The sequence below is a fragment of the Podarcis filfolensis genome (genome assembly GCF_964270895.1).
Source record: "Podarcis filfolensis genome assembly, chromosome: 8".
Taxonomy (NCBI): domain Eukaryota; kingdom Metazoa; phylum Chordata; class Lepidosauria; order Squamata; family Lacertidae; genus Podarcis; species Podarcis filfolensis.
This window is the reverse complement of record NC_139611.1, coordinates 81,816,738-81,838,293: the sequence shown is the minus strand read 5'-3', so window position 1 is coordinate 81,838,293 and position 21,556 is coordinate 81,816,738. Positions and strand designations below refer to the sequence as shown.

At 47.4% G+C, this 21,556-nt stretch overlaps 1 protein-coding gene across 2 annotated transcripts in view; it reads left to right on the top strand.

Annotated features, from left to right (window-relative positions):
• Positions 1 to 966: 966 nt before the first annotated feature.
• The window catches only part of LOC310768924 (homeobox protein otx5), a 61,956-nt gene continuing 41,366 nt past the window's right edge, over positions 967 to 21,556 (top strand). The window contains exons 1-3 of one of the 2 annotated variants that reach the window (XM_083627852.1): positions 967 to 996; positions 4,160 to 4,364; positions 8,514 to 8,626. The gene's annotated coding sequence lies outside the window, so the exon portion shown is untranslated. The remainder of the gene's footprint in view (positions 997 to 4,159; positions 4,365 to 8,513; positions 8,627 to 21,556) is intronic. The other variant, XM_083627853.1, reaches the window with a different exon arrangement.

Below are 21,556 nucleotides of genomic sequence, written 5' to 3'. Positions count from 1 at the left end.
ATTTGTGGGGCCTGCCTGGTGTTTTTGCATGAGCAGAATGTTGTTGTTTTTTAAAATTTAAAATGCATCTCTGGGTTATTTGTGGGGCACTGGAATTCGTTCATCCCCCCCCAATATAGTCCAGCCCCCCACTGAGGGATGGTGGACCGGCCCCTGGCTGAAAAAGTTTGCTGACCCCTGTTTTAAGTCATTGCAGGTGTGTGTGGGGGGGTCCTGTTTGGGTTTTTATGGCCTAGGCACCAAAACGCCTCAGAAATATCCCCGATTAGCATAGAATCGTAGAATTGTATAGTTGGAAGGGAACAAGGCAGGAATCTCAGCTGAAGCATCCATGATAGATGGGAGAGAAAACTCCCAAGATGCAAGAGTCATTTTGGCAAATAGTTAAATCCTTTACAGGGATGCCTTTGGCAACCTAACCAACCATAGGGAGTAGTCCCTCTGGCAACCATTTTGGGCGGTTCCTTGCCCTCTAAAAAAAAAGAAGGCAAACCTAGCAGACGTTTATTCTAATAAAGAGCAGACTAGACGTTTTCTTAAATAGCTTTAAAAAAGTGAAAACGATTTACCACAACGCCTACGGAAAGAGAACTTCTCTGGGCATTTGCCGCCTTTCTTAAGGCCGTGCAAACAACCCCGTCTTACTTAAACTAAGACAGATACTTAGCCGCCCGCAGCAATTAAAAGGCATATTAAACTCTCGTTTCGAAAGGTTTATGCCCATCGGTAAACCCAGCCGTCCGATTTAAAAGACTCTGAGCTGTTAAGACAGAGCAGTGCACAGCCTTGAATCGATGCACTTAATTGCTATATAAAAAGAGCAGATTGAGCGGCAAACTTTGAGCACCGGTTTGGGGGGGGTGTTCATCGTTTGAGGGCTTTTCCCATTATGCTCATCAAGCCTCTGAGGTTTGGGTGCCATTTCACACACACACACACACACACACACACACACACACACACACACACCTGGATTGGAGAAAGTGTGACTTCCAGGTGACTTCCAGCCCGAGTACATACCACCAAAGTTCCTTTTTTAAAAAATCAAGCTACTAGTCCATAGGCATTGGAACACAATAGCCAATGACCAAGGGAGGGAAACAATAGTCTGAGGGTGGAATTGTTGTGGGAATTGAGCTCTCTCTCCCCCCCCCCCCCCCCGCAATAAATAAATCTCCTTATCAATTTGTTTCTTCGAAATGCACAGCTTAGGCGAATTTGCAATTCTTCTCCAGGGTGCAGTATACTAGGGAGGGGGGCAGCCGTCCCCCTTAAATCAAGTAAATAAATAAAAAATGCTTAACAAAAAGTAGAAAATGTAGGAAGATTTTGACAGGTTTTTCTGAGCACTTGGAGGTCCGAAGAAAGTGATTTTAAGCAACAGTGGTTGAGAATCGTTTCGTTCCGAATCTGCTAGACAGAGCCAGTCAGAGGATAATGACAGGTGGGGCTGTCCTGGCTGCCCGCCCCCCCCAAAAAACATAAATCCTGGCTACACCCATGGACCTGGATTAACTCATATATTGGAATCTTTTTAAACCGAGGCCCTTCTAGTGACAGTGCCCCCGCACATTTATTTTTTAGAAGTGTGTCCTTAGAGTGAGCCCAATGTAGAAAAGGAAAGGGGTGGGGGACAGAGAAGCAAAAACAAAACAAAACAAGGAATCAAATTTATTTCCATGCTTTGCCTTGTCTTCCTTATCAGGATCAATATACGAAACTGGAAGGTAGCCTAGTTTCCTTGTTTTTTGGGTGTGGAGAGGCCTGGCTCTAATTCAGTTCTCCTGGGTCAATTAATATGTAATTCCAGATCCTGCATTGAGCCTTTTCCCCTGTCGAAATGCCCTTCGCTTGTTCATGCACAAGTTAACTAAAGCCTCTCTGCCAACTCGGCCGACCTCCCTCCATCCTGCTAGAGGTGACCTTTAAAATATATTAACACCCCCACAAAAAAACACCCTATCCCTGTGGGGTGCCATGATCCTGCAAGCCGTAGCGTCAAGCAGGCCGAAGACGGGCAGCTTTGCCCTACGCCAGCCTAGGATGTCAGACACTGCCAGCTGTCCTCGTCCAGATTAATGTCACTCACTTGCTAGGCCCCCGGTGGAGTGGATAATTTCTTCCTTTTTTTTGTCATCTCCTGGATTTAGTCCTCCCACCCACCAAACTCTCTCCCTCCTTCCACAGCCCCATCGCTTTCGTGGGCCAACTTGGGGATGAGAACATGAGGGTTTATAATGTGGGCTGTGTTAATACCTTGGTTTTCCCCTCTGCAAAATGGGGAGATTATTTTTTTGGAGAAGATTGGTTTGGCTCAGTAGATAGAGGTTGCCTCCATGAGACCCGCGGATGGATCCCAGTTCTCCCCCAGAACTCACGCGCTGTGATGGCCTTGCAAATGCCTCGTTTCTGCTCTGCTCAAATCATCGTATTGACACTGTATGGCCCTCTGTCATGGATGCTTTAGCTGAGATTCCTGCATTGCCAGGGGTTGGACTAGATGACACTTAGAGGACCCTGAGATCATCTTCAGGGGGCCTCCTTCATGTGCAGCCTGCTTGAGAGGTCCGGAGGGTGGCAACACGAGAGCGGGGCCTTCTCTGCAGTGGCTCCCCGTCTGTGCAATGCTCTCCCCAGGAACGTTCGCCTGACGCCTTCATTATACACCTTTAGGCACCAGGCAAAAACGTTCCTTTTTAACCAGGACTTTGATTGACCTGATCAACATCCCATACCCTTTTAAAATGTGGCTCTTTTGGGGGGGGGGTATTATTGGGTTATTGCTTTTATTTTAATGTTATATACATTAAAATGAACCGCCCGGCATATAAATTCAAATTCAATTCCCTTCCAACTCTGCAATTCTATGATTATCCAAATCTTCTGTGCTGTGGGCTTCTAGTCAAAAGCCCATCTCCGCAGAAGATCTGGCCTTGCAGCACATAACCAGGTTGGTGCGAAGGGGTTGTTAAAAGATGGGAAACAGAAAAAAACTGAATATGCTGTGCCATAGATGAAATACCAAAACAACAACAAACCTCTGGTTACGTGAAACCTATTCAATAAACACACAAGACGTAACTGGCTGTACGTTTGACAAAATAATATATACTATTCATTGTATTGAATTGTAGATTTCAACAGAACTCATAAAGTTCAACGAAAAAAGTAGAAGACCCAGTGGATCAGTTCATTCTCTAATCAGTTTATGCATACCATATATGTGAAAGTGTGTTCCACCTGTCTGTTCATAAAGTCCAACAATCCACACAAAAGGTTGTTGCAGTTCCACAGAATCCTTTCACAGAGTCTAAGACAAGGATTTCCGGAATATTAGCCTTGTTTCGCTGTCTTGGGCTTCATCAGTAGTACAAACTGTAGGTAATGCAAATAATTAGGTAAAGGTAAAGGGACCCCTGACCATTAGGTCCAGTCGTGGCCGACTCTGGAGTTGCGGCGCTCATCTCGCTTTACTGGCTGAGGGAGCCAGCGTACAGCTTCCAGGTCATGTAGCCAGCATGACTAAGCTGCTTCTGGCGAACCAGAGCAGCGCACGGAAACGCCGTTTACCTTCCCTCTGGAGTGATACCTATTTATCTCCTTGCACTTTGACGTGCTTTCGAACTGCTAGGTTGGCAGGAGCTGGGACCAAGCAACGGGAGCTCAGCCCGTCGCAGGGATTCGAACCGCCGACCTCCTGATCGGCAAGCCCAATCTCGCACATTTTCACAGCAAAATTAACATTAAAAAGTCAGCAACCATACATACCATATATGATATCTCAGGACAGTGGAACTTATAGCATAGTAGTAGCATAGTAGTAGCAACTTTTACAGAGTAAAGTTATATGGACAAGCACAATATTGATTCAAGTAACAGGTGTTGGCAATCAACAGACACAAAATTTTTACTTTTTTTCACTGAAATTTATGAGTTACTTCTGTTGAAATCTACAATTCAATACAATGAATAGTCTATATTATTTTGTCAGACGTACAGCCGGTTACGTCTTGTGTGTTTATTGAATATAGATGAAATACCAGCAGTGTCCCCTTCCTGTCTCCTCTTGAATCTTCGAGCCACGACACGAACTGAGCAAGCTGCAACCCTCCCTCTCCTTTTCTCTCTCCACAGTCTCTCTCTCTCTTTCTTTCTGCAGAATCGTGCAGGTAAGTAACCCTGCTGCCCTCTGCACCTCCGGATCCCGCACGTGTACCAACAGATCCGGGAGATGCCGGCAGAAAGAGCTATCGTAAAAGCACGGGGGATATTCTGGCGGAGACAAAGGGTCTGGCTGCTCGGGCGAGGCTGGGAGAGGTACCCCCCTCTGAAGCAGTCGCAACGGGGTGCAGGCCGTAAACATGGTAGGTCACTTCCTTTGCTAGTAGCGGGAAAGGGGGTGGGTGGGTTTTGAGAACCGGGGTGTCCTCGAACATTCTCTCATAACTCTTGGAGACGCGAACGAGGCTGCTTGTTTCGAATTCGAGGGAATTTACGCAGGAAGCTGACTTTTAAGTTTGTCGAAACTTGGTGTTGTCGACACGGGCTGGCAGCAGCTCTTTGGAATTTCGGGCCCGTTTAGGGGTGCCATTGGGGATCAAACCCAGGACCTTCTGCGTGCAAAGCGGGTGTTTTACCACCAAGCTACGGCCCTTCCTCTGAAATGGAGTTTCCTAGAGGAGTCTTGTTGTTGTTGTTTAGTCGTTTAGTCTTGTCCGCCTCTTCGTGACCCCATGGACCAGAGCACGCCAGGCACTCCTGTCTTCCACTGCCTCCCGCAGTTTGGTCAAACTCATGCTGGTAGCTTCGCGAACACTGTCCAACCATCTCGTCCTCTGTCGTCCCCTTCTCCTTGTGCCCTCCATCTTTCCCAACATCAGGGTCTTTTCCAGGGAGTCTTCTCTTCTCATGAGGTGGCCAAAGTCTTGGAGCCTCAGCTTCAGGATCTGTCCTTCCAGTGAGCACTCAGGGCTGATTTCCTTCAGAATGGATCGGTTTGATCTTCTTGCAGTCCATGGGACTCTCAAGAGTCTCCTCCAGCACCATAATTCCAAAGCATCAATTCTTCGGCGATCAGTCTAGAATCCCATGAAAAGCCGGTCGGTGCAATGCGAAACATTGAAAAGGCTTTATGTTCCATTTGGGAGCAGGCCTGGATCTACTAGATCTCTCTCAGGCGTCTCTGGGGAAGGCCTACAGGTCTTTGGTCCCCCACCCCACCCCCGGCAGTATCTGTGGACAAAAAAGTGTGGCTAACCTGCCCTTTTCCTCACAAATGGAGAAGGGTTGGGGAGTATTCTGGCGTTGTGTGCAGTTGAGAGGGAAACGTATAATTACAGTGGTACCTCGGGTTAAGTACTTAATTTGTTCCGGAGGTCTGTTCTTAACCTGAAACTGTTCTTAACCTGAAGCACCACTTTAGCTAATGGGGCCTCCTGCTTCCGCAGCACCGCCAGAGCACGATTTCTGTTCTCATCCTGAAGCAAAGTTCTTAACCTGAAGCACTATTTCTGGGTTAGCAGAGTCTGTAACCTGAAGCGTATGTAACCCGATGTACCACTGTAATGTGCCTTGTGGCCTGTTTATTATTTATTGCATTTATATCCCGCTTTTTTCTCAAGGCGGAGTACCTGGTTGTCTCCCCCAGTTCTTCATTTCGTCCCCAAAACAACAAACCTATGAGGGAGGTTAGGCTGAGAGAGCCAATGACTCATCCTGTGAGCTTCATGGCCGAGTGGGGATTCAAACCCAGCTCTCCCAGGTCCTGGTCTGACACTCTAACCACTGCTGTCTATCTAAAGAGATGTTTTTGACTGTTCCATGGGGAGGGGCAGAGGTGAGGAAGGAGGATCGGATGAAGCAGTCTAGAGAATCAGTGTGCCTCTGTTTCCTTTTCTGCTCCAGAAGCAAATGATGCTCAGCGCCCCTGGACCCAGGGGGAAAAGGATGCAGGGCTTTCAGATTAGAGCATGGGTAGGCAAACTAAAGCCCGGGGGCCGGATCTGGCCCAATTGCCTTCTCAATCCGGCCCGCGGACGGTCCAGGAATCAGCATGTTTTTACATGAGTAGAATGTGCCCTTTTATTTAAAATGCATCTCTGGGTTATTTGTGGGGCATAGGAATTCGTTCATTTGCCCCCCCCCAAAAAAAACTATAGTCCGGCCCCGCACAAAGTCTGAGGCACAGTGGACCGGCCCCCTGCTGAAAAAGTTTGCTGACCCCTGGGTTAGAGGGCTGTGTGGTTCTTAGGTAGCAATGAAACCCAGCATCTCTCAAAATGAAACATTGGAACCATAGTGATGGCTTTCCTGTGCATCAGGGAAGAAGATTGTTAAGCATTTTGAACATGGAAAATGCCACTCATGCAGTAAATATTTATTTCTGCATTTGTTATTAAACATGTTTCTAATCTTCCCTTCGTCATGAAAGCTCAGAGCAGGATGCAATACAAATTGCACTTCCCAAAATATATAAACCGCAAAACAAACAATGGAACAAACTAAAGAGGATAAATACAGCACATATTTTAAATTTACAAAAAAAACAACAACACAAAAAACCCCCCTATGGGATGGATAGTTTACTTTCTCATTGAAACACTGGGATCTTGTTAGCACCCAAGAAAACAAAGTGATCTAACCGGGAGCCACATATAAACTTACTTCCAAATATACTAATGCCCTTCGTTTGTTTTTTATATCTTTTGTAAAATTTATATACCACTTGATTCTGTGAAAAACCCCTCAAAGTAACCTAGGAATTATCTGGCTTATAGGTAGGCCTAGAATGTCCCCAGCATGGCTCCCCTTTATCACACACACAGCCCAACAAGACAACGACAAAAATCCACCAGCAGTATTATTGTTGTTGTTTAGTTGTGTCCGACTCTTTGTGACCCCCTGGACCAGAGCACGCCAGGCACTCCTGTCTTCCACTGCCTCCAGCAGTTTGGTCAAACTCATGCTGGTAGCTTCGAGAACACTCTCCAACCATCTCGTCCTCTGTCGTCCCCTTCTCCTTGTGCCCTCCATCTTTCCCAACATCAGGGTCTTTTCCTGGGAGTCTTCTCTTCTCATGAGGTGGCCAAAGTCTTGGAGCCTCAGCTTCAGGATCTGTCCTTCCAGTGAGCACTCAGGGCTGATTTCCCTAAGGATGGATAGGTTTGATCTTCTTTCAGTCCATGGGACTCTCAAGAGTCTCCTCCAGCACCAACAGCATACAAATCAATATGGTTAACCTGACCCAAAGCACCCACCCACCCTCACTCACACATGAAAACAAAGACCACCACAGCCAACCACAAATGAACAGCCACACCCTAGGCCAACCCCAACCTCTCTCACCACCAAAGGAACACAAGTGAGCAGCAGAGAACCTGCACAAGCAATGCTGACACCAAACCCCACATATAGTAAGTAAAATAGGAACATGGCCACCCGACCCCACCCCCACTCACCTCTCCCGCCTCCCCCTCTCTCCCCCTTTTCTTCCTAATGTCTCAAAAAATGAAACTGATTTGTAAAAATGTTACATGGGGGAAAAATACGAGAGAGACATTGTACACACTTTTGTAAATCAAGAAAATATTTAATAATAATAAAAAAAGTAGGCCTAGAATGTGTATTTGACTAATCAGGTAATCAGTTTAAACCTTTCACCTTCTGAAAGGGTGTCCCAGATTAAAAAAAAAAAAAGCGTATACCATATTTTTCCATGTGTATGCAATCTTTTAGAATCCTACAGATTGCAAGCATCACATTACTGGCAAAACACACTTGTTCCTGGCGTCAGGACAATGGATTTACTCATATGCAGATGTATGCAAATGCCTTCCATTGCTAGGCTAAATGTCCATGTTATCAGCCAAATAAGAGATTCCTTTCATTGAGTGACAGTCCTAACAATAAGTGAAGCATTTTATTTTATTTTATTTTATTTTATTTTATTTTATTTTATTTTATTTTATTTTATTTTATTTTATTTTATTTTATTTTATTTTATTTTATTTTATTTACCTCTCTCTCTGGGGCATAGGATAAGTGTGATCCTGACAAAAAGTTTTGAGGCCAGGGAGTTCCCACTTTAGCCTTGGAAGTGAGCCATATTTAATCACTAGGTAGATGACGAGGTGATGATCTGGCAGCATTAAGGCAAAGGCAGGGCAGGGGTTCCCTTCTAAATTGTTGATTTCATTGTGAAGCTCTCTCTCAGCAGACAAAGGAGCCCCATTTTGCTTATCAGTAGCCTCCAGCCATGCACAATTGCCTTGCTGAGTGGTCCACTAATTAGATGGGGCAAGGAACAATGCCAAGCACACCTTTGGAGAGGCTTTCGGGAGGAGAGGACAGATTGGGGAAAAGGATGACTGTGGCAACTTTGCTTTGCGTAACAAGGCCGCCTTAGCCGCAACCTCGAGGGCTTGGCAGGCCCGCTTAGTCTAGAGGAAAAAGGGGAGGGAGGAAAGGAATAAAAAAGGGCAATAAAATTAATAATGGCTTTTGGTGTCTCGCAGGGTAATGGGGCAGCCCAGCCCAGCAGTAAAAAAGGCAGCTGGCATTACTTTCCTGAGTAGAGAGGAGGGAAGGGAGCACTTTAAGATTCTCGAGGTTCCCCTGAACATCCCAGGTGAGATCCAGGTAACAACAGGGCCTCTGCTATGCCCTCCAGGCGGCAGGGAACTGAAAGCTGTCTTGTGCCCATTGTGCCGATGGAGACAACAGGGCACGACAGCTTGCGGCAGCCGCACAATAGCGTTGCAAATTTGCAAACGGACCAAGGGGAACCAGAGGAAAGCACCTGTCTTGACCGTGGCTGCTTTTGTGCCTCTTGAGGTTGGAATCCTAGAGTTTGAAGGGAACCGCCCCCCCACCATCTAGTCCAACCCCCAGCAGCAATGCAGGAATAATGTGCAAATGTGAGCGAGTGAAGTTTTCAAGGCAAGGTGGACTTGGCAGGGTGGAAGCATAAGAACAGCTTTTTAATATCTATACTTCCAGGTACTATGAATGCTCCCAGCCCCTGGGAGCTGGGTGGGGGGAGCACCTGCATCCATGCAATTTATTTCCCACCCCCCTTTATTAATTTTCACCCTCTCTTAGGAATTTGTTTTTTCCGTCTGCTTTCGTGAGAAAGTTGCCTGCTCCTGCCTCTTTCGCATCTTCAGCCAGTGAACAAAGCCGTAACCGTGATTGGCGTTTGGGAAAGCAGATCTTGCCAATTAAACAGAGAGCGACACACCCATTGCCTAGGCTTTAGACAAGGAGTTTTCTGGTCCCCACTTCAATATAATGCCTTTTATTTTGATCTGATTGGGATCTTTTGCCCAACGTGGGGCTTGAACCCACAGCCTTGAGATTAAACAGTCTCATGCTGTACCGGCTGAGCTATCCCAGGCAATTGGGAAATTTCTAAACTGCTGGAGAAATAAGCGATTGCTGTCCTGTCGAAGAAGAAGAAAACAGGTATCCAGGATTTTCAGAGAGCTGTGATGGGGCAGTAATATCTCACCTCAAAAGCAAGAGGTATAGGAAATTAGGTCTTATTTCATGCAGCAAAATGTGATTCCCCCGCTCTGAGTTTATAAACATTTTTCATTTAAAAAGTTTATTGTAGTGCTGATTTTGTTACACTCATTGTTACATTCATTGTTATTTTGCCCCTATTTGAGGGGACCCATAGCCGAGAGAACGAGAGTTATGTCGATCTTGCAAAATAACCTCGTATTACCTTTTGCTTGAAGGTGCTGCAACAGTTTATGACAATGAAATCCTGAATATCTGATTCCCTTCCCATACAGTGAGGGGGGGGGGAAGTATTTGATCCCCTGCTTAATTTGCCCATTTGCCCTCCGACGAAGAAATGACCAGTCCGTAATTTTAATGGTAGGTTTATTGTAGCTGTGAGAGACAGAATAACAACAGGAAAACCCCCAGAAACCCAGAAGACAAAAGTCAGAGATTGATGTGCATTATAATGAGTGAAATAAGTATTTGACCCCCTATCAACCAGCCACATGTCAGGCTACCTGGTATCTTCACCGTATGTAAGGAGCTGAGATTAGAAGCACCTGCTGTAAGGGAGAGGTCTTACCTGTAATCCCAGCTCGTTACAGTACCTGTACAAAAGACACCTGTCGACAGAAGCAATCAATCCAGCAGATTCCAAAGTAGCCACCATGACCAAAGAGCTGTCCAAGGATGTCAGGGACAAGACTGTAGACCTGCACAAGGCTGGACTGGGCTACAAGACTATTGCCAAGCAGCTTGGTGAGAAGGTGACAACAGTTGGTGCAATAATTCACAAATGGAAGAAACACAAAATAACTGTCAACCTCCCTCGGTCGGGGGCTCCATGCAAGATCTCATCTTGTGGAGTTGCAATGATCATGAGAACGGTGATGAAGCAGCCCAGAACTACACGGGGGGAACTTGTCAATGATCTCAGGCAGTGGCGTAGCGTGGGTTGTCAGCACCCGGGGCAAGGCAAGTAATTTGCGCCCCCTAACCTGTGGATTTGCGCCCCCTAACCCATGGATTTGCCCTAACCCCAGATGTTGCGCCCGGTGCGGCCCGCCCCCCCCTGCACCCCCCACGCTACGCCACTGATCTCAGGGCAGCTGGGACCATAAAGGTAAAGGGACCCCTGACAGTTAGGTCCAGTCGCAGATGACTCTGGGGTTGCGGCGCTCATCTCGCTTTACTGGCCGAGGGAGCCGGCGTACAGCTTCCGGGTCATGTGGCCAGCATGACTAAGCCGCTTCTAGCAAACCAGAGCAGCCCACAGAAACGCCATTTACTTTCCCGCCGGAGCGGTACCTATTTATCTACTTGCACTTTGACGTGCTTTCGAACTGCTAGGTTGGCAGGAGCTGGGACCGAACAATGGGAGCTCACTCCATCACGGGGATTCGAACCGCTGACCTTCTGTTTGGCAAGCCCTAGGCTCTGTGGTTTAGACCACAGCGCCACCCGCGTCCCCAGCTGGGACCATAGTCACAATGAAAACAGTTGGTAACATACTACGTCGTGAAGGGCTGAGATCTTGCAGAGCCCGCAAGGTCCCCTTGCTCAAGAGAGCACATGTACAGGCCCGTCTGCAGTTTGCCAATGCACATCTGAATGACCCAGAGGAGAACTGGGTGGAAGTGTTGTGGTCAGATGAGACCAAAATCGAGCTCTTTAGCATCAACTCAATTCGCCGTGTTTGGAGGAGGAGGAACGCTGCCTACGACCCCAAGAACACCATCCCCACAGTCAAACATGGAGGGGGACAAATAATGCTTTGGGGGTGTTTTTCTGCTAAGGGGACAGGACACCTTCACCGCATCAAAGGGACAATGGACGGGACCATGTATCATCAAATCTTGGGTGAGCATCTCCTTCCCTCAGCCAGGGCATTGAAAATGGGTCAAGGATGGGTATTCCAGCATGACAATGACCCAAAACACAGGGCCAAGGCAACAAAGGAGTGGCTCAAGGAGAAGCACATGAAGATCCTGGAGTGGTCTAGCCAGTCTCCAGACCTTAATCCCATCGAAAATCTGTGGAGGGAGCTGAAGGTTCGAGTAGCTACACATCAGCCTCGAAATCTTACTGACTTGGAGAGCATTCGCAAAGAGGAGTGGGACAAAATACCTCCTGAGATGTGTGCAAACCTGGTGGCCACCTACCAGAAACGTCTGGCCTCTGTAATTGCCAACAAGGGTTTTGCCACCAAGTACTAAGTCATCTTTTGCAAAGGGGATCAAATACTTATGTCACTCATTATAATGCACATCAATCTCTGACTTTTGTCTTCTGGGGGTTTTCCTGCTGTTCTGTCTCTCACAGCTACAATAAACCTACCATTAAAATTATGGACTGGTCATTTCTTCATCAAACGGGCAAATTTAGCAGGGGATCAAATACTTACCCCCCTCATTGTATTACAATTATCGTTATGACTTCATTCAAGGGCTAAAGACATTGAAAGGTGAGAGGAGACTAGTTAAGAGAGAGAGAGAGAGAGAGAGAGAGAGAGAGAGAGAGAGAGAGAGAGAGAGAATAATGCCTGCCCCTTTTGTATCTTGGGTTCTCTTAAGGGCTGGATCTTTTCTTTAAAAAAAAAACAAAAACTGGGAATCTGGGGATTATGGTTTATCCAGGGGGTGCAACTGCCCTCCTTCTCCCCACTCCTCCCCACCGACGCCCCTGACTGCGTGCACAGGCAAAAGGCATTTCCATATATCTCAGCTTTATTAAACTGAGATATATGATCACCCGTGCCAGGCCAATGCCAATCAAGTCTAAATTAGCATTTGCTCAGGTTCCTTTTTTTATATCTGAACGGCTGCAGACAAGTTTGCGTGTTCTCGATTTCGGTTTCATTTGCTTTCACGTGTGTTTTTCATTCATCCACTTATTGCATTTATATCCCGGACCATGAGGAGCCAGGCTGACGAATTGCACAAACAGCAACGTCTGAAAACAATTCCAGTTCAAATGCATACTACTATGATGTTGGTTTTAAGGCTCTGTTTTTGATTTAGCGTTTTAACAACTTGTTTATGAGGGTTTGCGCCGCTTGGAGATTTTTAAAAAAACCAACGAGCAGTTTATAAACACTTTTAAATACATAAAATAAAATAAAATCACCCACAGGGAGACTGGGTCATTCAAGAAGAGTGGGTCCCTTGTTGGAAGGAAGTTCTTGAAACCTGCAGGTAGAAGTAGCACCATCACCTTGTGGTCTTTCCTTGCTGGCTGCTCCCAGTCTGGAGGAAAAGCCACAGGGGTTTAGTTTGACAGGGAAGACCCCCCCCAAGAAAACCAAGGGAGGTGAACTTTGACAGGAACCTGCGTCCCCAGTAATCTGCGAAAAGCTCCTGCGCTCCATGGGCCGTGTGACCCGTCATGAGGGAAGTGGTAAGGGCCAGACAGAGAACAAAGGAAGGGATTTTGAGTCCTTGGCAAGATGGGGAGAGGGGGGGAAGTTCCCAAATCGCCAGGTTACATAAAGAAATTGCGGAGAAGTAAGTCGAGGGGCTGTGCTTCTTTGATTGGCTGGTGGTTAGGGCTGGAGGCAGTGCACGAAATATCACCCAGGCTTGTGGCTCTGAATGGGTGAAGCTGGCAAGAGAACAGGTTCAAAGGGGAGGAAGAGAAAAAGCAGAAAGAGAGGCAGTGGCTGAGGCTAACTTCAAAGCACTGCAATAGCACTTTAAACAGCCATGGCTTCCCCCAAAGGATTCTGGGAGCTGCCATTTGTTAAGGGTCCTGAGAGTAGTTTAAAGACCCCTATTCCCCTCACAGGGACGCGGGTGGCGCTGTGGGTTAAACCACAGAGCCTAGGACTTGCCAATCAGAAGGTCGGTGGTTCAAATCCCTTGGTCCCTGCTCCTGCCCACCTAGAAGATAGAAAGCAAGAAGTGCAAGTAGATAAATAGGTACCACTCCGGCGGGAAGGTAAACAGTGTTTCCGTGCGCTGCTCTGGTTCACCAGAAGCGGCTTAGTCATGCTGGCCACATGACCCAGAAGCTGTACGCCGGCTCCCTTGGCCAATAAAGCAAGATGAGTGCCGCAACCCCAGAGTCGGCCACGACTGGACCTAATGGTCAGGGGTCCCTTTACCTTTTTATTCCCCTCACAGAGCTGCAATTCCCTGGAGTTCTCTAGGAAGATGGACTGATTGTTGAACCACTCTGGGAATAAACCTAATAGCATAATATAGCTGAAGAAGGGCCGATCGTGCCTCAGAATAATAGATTCGTAGAGTTGGAAGGGACCCCGAGGGTCATCTAGTCCAACCCCCTGCAATGCAGGAATCTTGGCTAAAACATCTGTGACAGGGGGCCATCCAATCTCTGCCTAAAAACCCCCAAGGTGGGAGTGTCCACAACCTCCCAATGGAGACCAATACACTGTCAAGGAGCCTTTACTGTCAGAAAGTTCTACCTAATGTTTAGCTGGAATCTCCTTTCTTGTAACTTGAAGCCATGGGTTTGAGTCCTCCCCTCCAGATCAGGAGAAAACAAGCATGCTCCATCTTCCCTGTGACAGCCTTTGAGGTATTTGAAGATGGCTGTCATGTCTCCTCTCAGTCTCCTCTTTTCCAGGCGAAACATACCCAACTCCCTCAACCGTTCCTCATAAATCTTGGTTTCCAGGCCTTATAGTGGCAGCAATAATATTTAAGTACCCCACCTTGAATGTATGACTAGAGGTGACCTTCAGAGGGCATAAGAACATGAGAAAAAGCCTTCTGGGTCAGATCAGAATTTCATCTGGTTCAGCATTGAGATCCAGCTCTTTCCTGTCTGACCAGAAGTTTTTGAAGCCCTAAATGGCCTCGAAGGCCCAGTATACCTGAAGGAGCGTCTCCACCCCCATTGTTCAGCCCAGACACTGAGATCCAGCGCCGAGGGCCTTCTGGCGGTTCCCTCACTGCGAGAAGCGAAGCTACAGGGAACCAGGCAGAGGGCCTTCTCGGTAGTGGCGCCCGCCCTGTGGAACGCCCTCCCACCAGATGTCAAAGAGGAAAACAACTACCAGACTTTTAGAAGACACCTGAAGGCAGCCCTGTTTAGGGAAGCTTTTAATGTTTAATAGGTTATTGTATTTTAGTGTTCTGCTGGAAGCCACCCAGAGTGGCTGGCGAAACCCAGCCAGATAGGCAGGGTATAAATAATAAATTATTATTTTTATTTGTCCTACAGTGGTACCTCGGGTTAAGTACTTAATTTGTTCCGGAGGTCTGTACTTAACCTGAAACTGTTCTTAACCTGAAGCACCACTTTAGCTAATGGGGCCTCTTGCTGCCGCCGCGCTGCTAGTGCCCAATTTCTGTTCTCATCCTGAAGCAAAGTTCTTAACCTGAAGCACTATTTCTGGGTTAGCGGAGTCTGTAACCTGAAGCGTATGTAACCTGAGGTACCACTGTATTTCTCTTCCTGGGATGGAGGCAGCTTTTGCAGCAGCTTTCGCCGACCAGGGTCCCCCCCAGATGTTGTACAACAACTGCTACCAACTGACTGGGGCTAAAGGGAGTTGTACAACATCTGGAAGGCCCCAGGTAGGCAAGGTCTGCTCAACAGTCTATCCTTCCCCCAGGCAACCTATACCAGTGCTGTTGCTAATTCCCAGCCTAAATTATTACGGCAGTTGTTTGAGCCGGTGATTTATTTTCTGCAGCAAACCAAGTACAAACAGGTTTCCCTTCCCAGAAGAAAGACCTTTGTGTGTTTGAAGATGCTTATCGATAGACTTCCACCTTGTGGGAAGCTGAAGTGCTTCTAACATTCATTGCTGCTGCCGGAAGCTAGGTAGTGATTTCGGGACTGATGTTATTTGGATGGGAGAAGCAGGTAAATAGAATCATAGAATTGTAGAGTTGTAAAAGGGTCCCAGAAGGGACGCGGGTGGCGCTGTGGGTTAAACCACAGAGCCTAGGACTTGCCAATCAGAAAGTCGGCGGTTCGAATCGCCGCAGTGGGGTGAGCTCCTGTTGCTCGGTCCCTGCTCCTGCCAACCTAGCAGTTCGAAAGCACATCAAAGTGCAAGTAGATAAATAGGTACCACTCTGGTGGGAAGGTAAACGACGTTTTCATGCGCTGCTCTGGTTTGCCAGAAGCGGCTTAGTCATGCTGGCCACATGACCCGGAAGCTGTACGCCGACTCCCTCGGCCAGTAAAGCGAGATGAGCACCGCATCCCCAGAGTCGGCCACGACTGGACCTAATGGTCAGGGGTCCCTTTACCTTTAAAAGGGTCCCAAGGCTTATCTAGTGACTCTTATCCGACCCCTGCAATGCAGGAATCTCAACTAAAGCATCTGCAACAGATGAACTTCCATCTTTATATATTTCCAATTCATTCGTGCTGCTTCGTGGTTGCTTGCGTTTGGGAAAAGAGCACTTCCTTGTGCTACAGATGTGCTGTGCTTTGTCCCAGCTGCGAAGGCTCCCTCATTCCTTCTCTGCTCCTAGCTAAACAAACCTCGCTCCTACACTGTGTCTTCCTGTGAAATAGCCAAATGCCACTTTAAATTGGTACTTGTTTAAAGGCATGTTTCCCTTGTTTTCATCTGGTTTTCTGGAAGAGGGGTGGAAGGGAGGAGGTGTTAATTGAGACCTTGCGGGCAGGGGAGTGGGGGGGGGGAATGCCTGTTTGTCTGTAGAATGAGCCCCCTTCAATTTCCCTGCTGATTGTGTTGATTCTAATTAATTATCAAGCAGCCGGAGGGTGCGGGGACCCACTGTGAGAATTGTTTGGGAGGAGAGTAGTGGAGATTCTGTTGTCTTTGAGCAGCAGTTCCCAAACTCCAGAGAAGTTGCCCTGCTGGTCTCTTGCAGCAGAAGCAGAATTTTGTGGCACATTAAAGACTGGCAGGCTGATTGTGGCATATTTTTTTCCTTTTGGAAATGAGAGGTGAAGTTGCTATCATACCACTTTAAATACTTCTAAGAACTACAGCCTGTCTCCAACCTCAGAAATAATAATAATATTAACAACAACAACAACATATTTATACCCTGCCTATCTGGCTGGGTTTCCCCAGCCACTCTGGGCGGTTCCCAACAGAATATTAGAAACACGATAAAACATCAGACATTAAAAACTTCCCTAAACAGGCCTGCCTTCAGATGTCTTCTAAAAGTCAGATAGTTGTTTATCTCCTTGACATCCGATGGGAGGGCGTTCCACAGGGTGGGTGCCACTACCGAGAAGGCCCTCTGCCTCGTTCCCTGTAACCTCACAGGGAGGGGACCGCCAGAAGGCCCTCGGCTCTGGACCTCAGTGTCCTGGCAGAATGATGGGGGTGGAGACGCTCCTTCAGGTCTACTGGGCCTTTAAGGCCATTTAGGGCTTTAAAGGTCAGCACCAACACTTTGAATTGTGCTCAGAAATGTACTGGAAAAAGTACGGTGGTACCTCGGGTTAAGAACTTAATTCGTTCTGGAGGTCCGTTCTTAACCTGAAACCGTTCTTAACCTGAGGTACCACTTTAGCTAATGGGGCCTTCTGCTGCCGCTGCGCGATTTTTGTTCTCATCCTGAAGTAAAGTTCTTAACCCATGGTAATATTTCTGGGTTAGCGGAGTCTGTAACCTGAAGCGTATGTAACCCGAGGTACCACTGTACTGGGAAACATACTGGGAAGTTATGTGGAATGACTTAGGAAAAGCTCTGTACAATGCCTAATTCTGAAGTCCTGTATGCATTTAGGAGATAGCAATGATATTTGCATTATCTCCATCTGATAGTGTGAATTCGCAAACTGATTCTCTCCCCTCCCCTCCCTCCAGTTCTGGCCAACATGAGGCGTCCTGTATGTGGGATGCTGGGTTTCTAGACTAGCCGAATATCAGCAAACAAAAGAATTTCTTCCCTCTCCTGTCACCGCAGCAATGTGAGCCTCAGAGTAGGGCAAATTCTTTTCTAATACATGTTTTGTCGATGCCCACCTGCCTCCTGTCCCCATCTATGCTCTTTGTCTTCTTTCTATTTTTAATGTGTGTGTGTTTGTGTTTTTCCAATTTCTCACTAAGCCTGTTGGACAAATTAAATTGTAAGTGCATAATTATGGACAGCCTATCTGTGTGTTGCTGCAGTTGCTGTGAAGATTGGGAGTTGGATTAAGCTGTTCTGGAAATCCATTTTCATCTGAGTTTTTAATACCTTTGGACCTGCTGGCTTAGGATCCCAGTCTGACTGCCAGTTCCTCGCTGCTGCTTTAGGGCAGTAATTGAAATGTGTGTTTGGGATCAGGGCTACCGTAATTGCAGGATTACCAGTTCCCCTCCTGATTTGTATGTTTGTGTGTGTGAGAGGGAGAGTCTTGTAAAATTGCCTTTCCCCAAAATTGCATGTGAATGAGGAGGCGTTGAGCAATATCGCCTCCCACTTAGGTTTTCAAGTCCTCAAAGGGACTTTCACATTTATAATCTCAGTGATCCTTACGCCAGGTTTTCTTATACCCATATTGCAGCAGCTGGAGGCTGAGATATAAATATTAGTTTGTGTAAGGTGCACAGTGACCTCTTGAGTGAGTTGAGATACAAACCAGGGGATTTCTAGCTCATGCTCTAGACCAGGCCTGTCCAAAGTCCATTTCGGGGGCCTAATCCGGCCCGCCGGACAATTTAATCTGACCCCCTTAGCAGTATATGTCTTGGAGTAAAATCCTAAGAAGAGCTCAACAACTTTGGTCGGCCGTCACGCATGTTCACTTCATCAAATTTGGCCCTCTTTGAAAAATGTTTGGGCACCCCTGCTCTAGACGAAACTTCCCCAATCTTCTCTCCCCCCCCCCCCGATGTTTTGGACAAGCTTGGTCAGTAGAACATGAGGGTCAGATATCTCCATAACCTCCAACATTTCTCCAATGAAAATAGGGACATCCTAAGGAAAAGTGGGACGCGGGTGGCGCTGTGGGTTAAACCACAGAGCCTAGGACTTGCCGATCAGAAGGTCAGCGGTTCAAATCCCCACGGCAGGGTGAGCTCCCGTTGCTCGGTCCCTGCTCCTGCCAACCTAGCAGTTCGAAAGCATGTCAAAGTGCAAGTAGATAAATAGGTACCACTCCGGCGGGAAGGTAAACGGTGTTTCCATGCGCTGCTCTGGTTTGCCAGAAGCGGCTTAGTCATGCTGGCCACTCTGGGGTTGCGGCGCTCATCTCGCTTTATTGGCCGAGGGAGCCGGCGTACAGCTTCCGGGTCATGTGGCCAGCATGACTAAGCCACTTCTGGCAAACCAGAGCAGCGCATGGAAACGCCGTTTACCTTCCCGCCGGAGCGGTACCTATTTATCTACTTGCACTTTGATGTGCTTTCGAACTGCTAGGTGGGCAGGAAAACATATATAACATCCATTAAAACAAAAGCCTACTCAGTTAATAAACAGATAATAAACAAAGCAATGCTCAGGCCTACTAATTAACAAATAAGCAAAACCCCAACCTCCCTTCCCCAGCCCAAAAATCATTCACATCAAACCAGCAATTTCGCATGCCCCCGTAACCTCCACAACACACCCCGAAGTTTGCAGTCAAGGGCAGCTGTTACAAATTGGCTTCTCTCAAACCACTTTAAACAGTCTCAAGTAGCTCACGTGGGGAAATAAAGAGCAAGGAAAAGAAAACCAAGCGGATATTGCTTCTTCCTCGTTCTGTGCTAGATTTGACCTATGGAACTCCTCGCCACTGGGTGTTGGGAAGGACATACAGTGGTACCTCTGTTTAAGAACAGTCCGGTTTAAGAACGATTTGGTTTACAAACTCCACAAAACCGGAAATAGTGTCTTCGTTTGCGAACTTTACCTCAGTCTAAGAATGGAAGCCAAACGGTGGAAGGGCACCGGCGGCGGGAGGCCTCATTAGGGAAAGCGCGCCTCGGTTTAAGAATGGTTTTGGTTTAAGAACGGACTTCCGGAACAGATTAAATTCGTAAACCAAGGTACCAGTGTACATCTGATGATGCAAGAATACCTCAACGCAGCTACAGTTCAGGCCATTGGCTTTTTGTGCTCATCCTTTCAATACCCTTTCTCCTCACATACCACTTGGCTGTGTAAATCTCCTTCCCCCAAAAAGTTTTGGGGTGGCCTTTGGTGACAAGGGCGCTCTATCCGCGGCGTTGGGTGTGGATGTGTGGTTCACTGACACATTCAGATCTTCACTTGACGTTGCCCTCATCCAGTAGCGAAAATGCCTTGTGTGGAAAACCTTAAGTCAATGACGTTCCCATTTCCAGAAGGAGGAAATTAAGACTGGGATAAAGGGAGGTTTGTTCAATGACCAGACCATACTCCTTCAAATATCTGGACTACTCCAATCATAAAACTAAATATATTAAATAGCCCGAATGTGAAGGCAATTAAAGGTTGGCGGTTCGAATCCCCGCGACGGGGTGAGCTCCCTTTGCTCGGTCCCTGCTCCTGCCAACCTAGCAGTTCGAAAGCACGTCAAAGTGCAAGTAGATAAATAGGTACCGCTCCGGCGGGAAGGTAAACAGCGATTCCGTGCGCTGCTCTGGTTTGCCAGAAGCGGCTTAGTCACGCTGGCCACATGACCCGGAAGCTGTACGCCGGCTCCCTCGGCCAATAAAGCGAGATGAGCGCCGCAACCCCAGAGTTGGCCACGACTGGACCTAATGGTCCTTTACCTTTAAGAAGCGTGAAGTCAGCACTGGAAAAGCCAGTCTTCCTTATAACTTAACGTTATGTTACATAAGCTTGAAAGTGCTCTCCTTTGATTTAGCAGCACAGCTCTTGCAGAGAGCTCAGATCCTCTAACACTAGTTAATTTACGGAAAGAGTAAAAAATATCAGATCTGCTCGTTGTGATATGGTGGAAGATCCGTCTTTATAGCCATGGGTTCCTCTGTGCCCTCATGTTTTCCCAACTTCTATGCTTTCCCCATCTCTCTCTCCTTTCCCCATTTCTTATTCTTTCTAATGAGAACCATCCAGACCAGTCATAAATGGGTGGCTGGGACTGACGTACAAAAATGAAGACTCCAGGGCTCCTGCGCTTTAGAGAAAAGTGTGGGCTAGCTTCAGTTTTGCACAACCTGCTTTCTTTTTATTACCATCCCTGTGGCCCAAAAGAAGAAGGAGAACTCTGCCCGTGTGAGTGCCTGGAGGCGGTTGGAGGATGGATGGCGGCTAACAGATTGAGTTTGAATCCTGACAAGACAGAAGTACTGTTTTGGGGGGACAGGAGGCAGGCGGGTGTAGAGGACTCCCTGGTCCTGAGTGGGGTAACTGTGCCCCTGAAGGACCAGGTGCGCAGCCTGGGAGTCATTTTGGACTCACAGCTGTCCATGGAGGCGCAGGTCAAATCTGTATCCAGGGCAGCTGTTTACCAGCTCCATCTGGTACGCAGGCTGAGACCCTACCTGCCTGCAGGCTGCCTCGCCAGAGTGGTGCATGCTCTGGTTATCTCCCGCTTGGACTGCTGCAATGCACTCTATGTGGGGCTACCTTTGAAGGTGAGCCGGAAACTACAACTAATCCAGAATGCAGCAGCTAGACTGGGGACTGGGAGTGGCCGCCGAGACCATATAACACCAGTCTTGAAAGAACTACACTGGCTCCCAGTACATTTCCAAGCACAATTCAAAGTGTTGGTGCTGACCTTTAAAGCCCTAAATGGCCTTTGTCCAGTATACCTGAAGGAGCGTCTCCACCCCCATTGTTCAGCCCAGACACTGAGGTCCAGCGCCAAGGGCCTTCTGGTGGTTCCCTCGCTGCGAGAAGCCAAGTTACAGGGAACCAGGCAGAGGGCCTTCTTGGTAGTGGCGCCCGCCCTATGGAACGCCCTTCCATCAGATGTCAAAGAGAAAAACAACTACCAAACTTTTAGAAGACACCTGAAGGCAGCCCTGTTTAGGGAATCTTTTAATGTTTAATAGGTTATTGTATTTTAGTGTTTTGTTGGAAGCCGCCCAGAGTGGCTGGGAAACCAAGCCAGATGGGCGGGGTATGAATAATAAATTATTATTATTATTATTATTATTATTATTATTATTATTATTATTATATTATATGCCCCTAAACCAGGCACCCCCAAACTCGGCCCT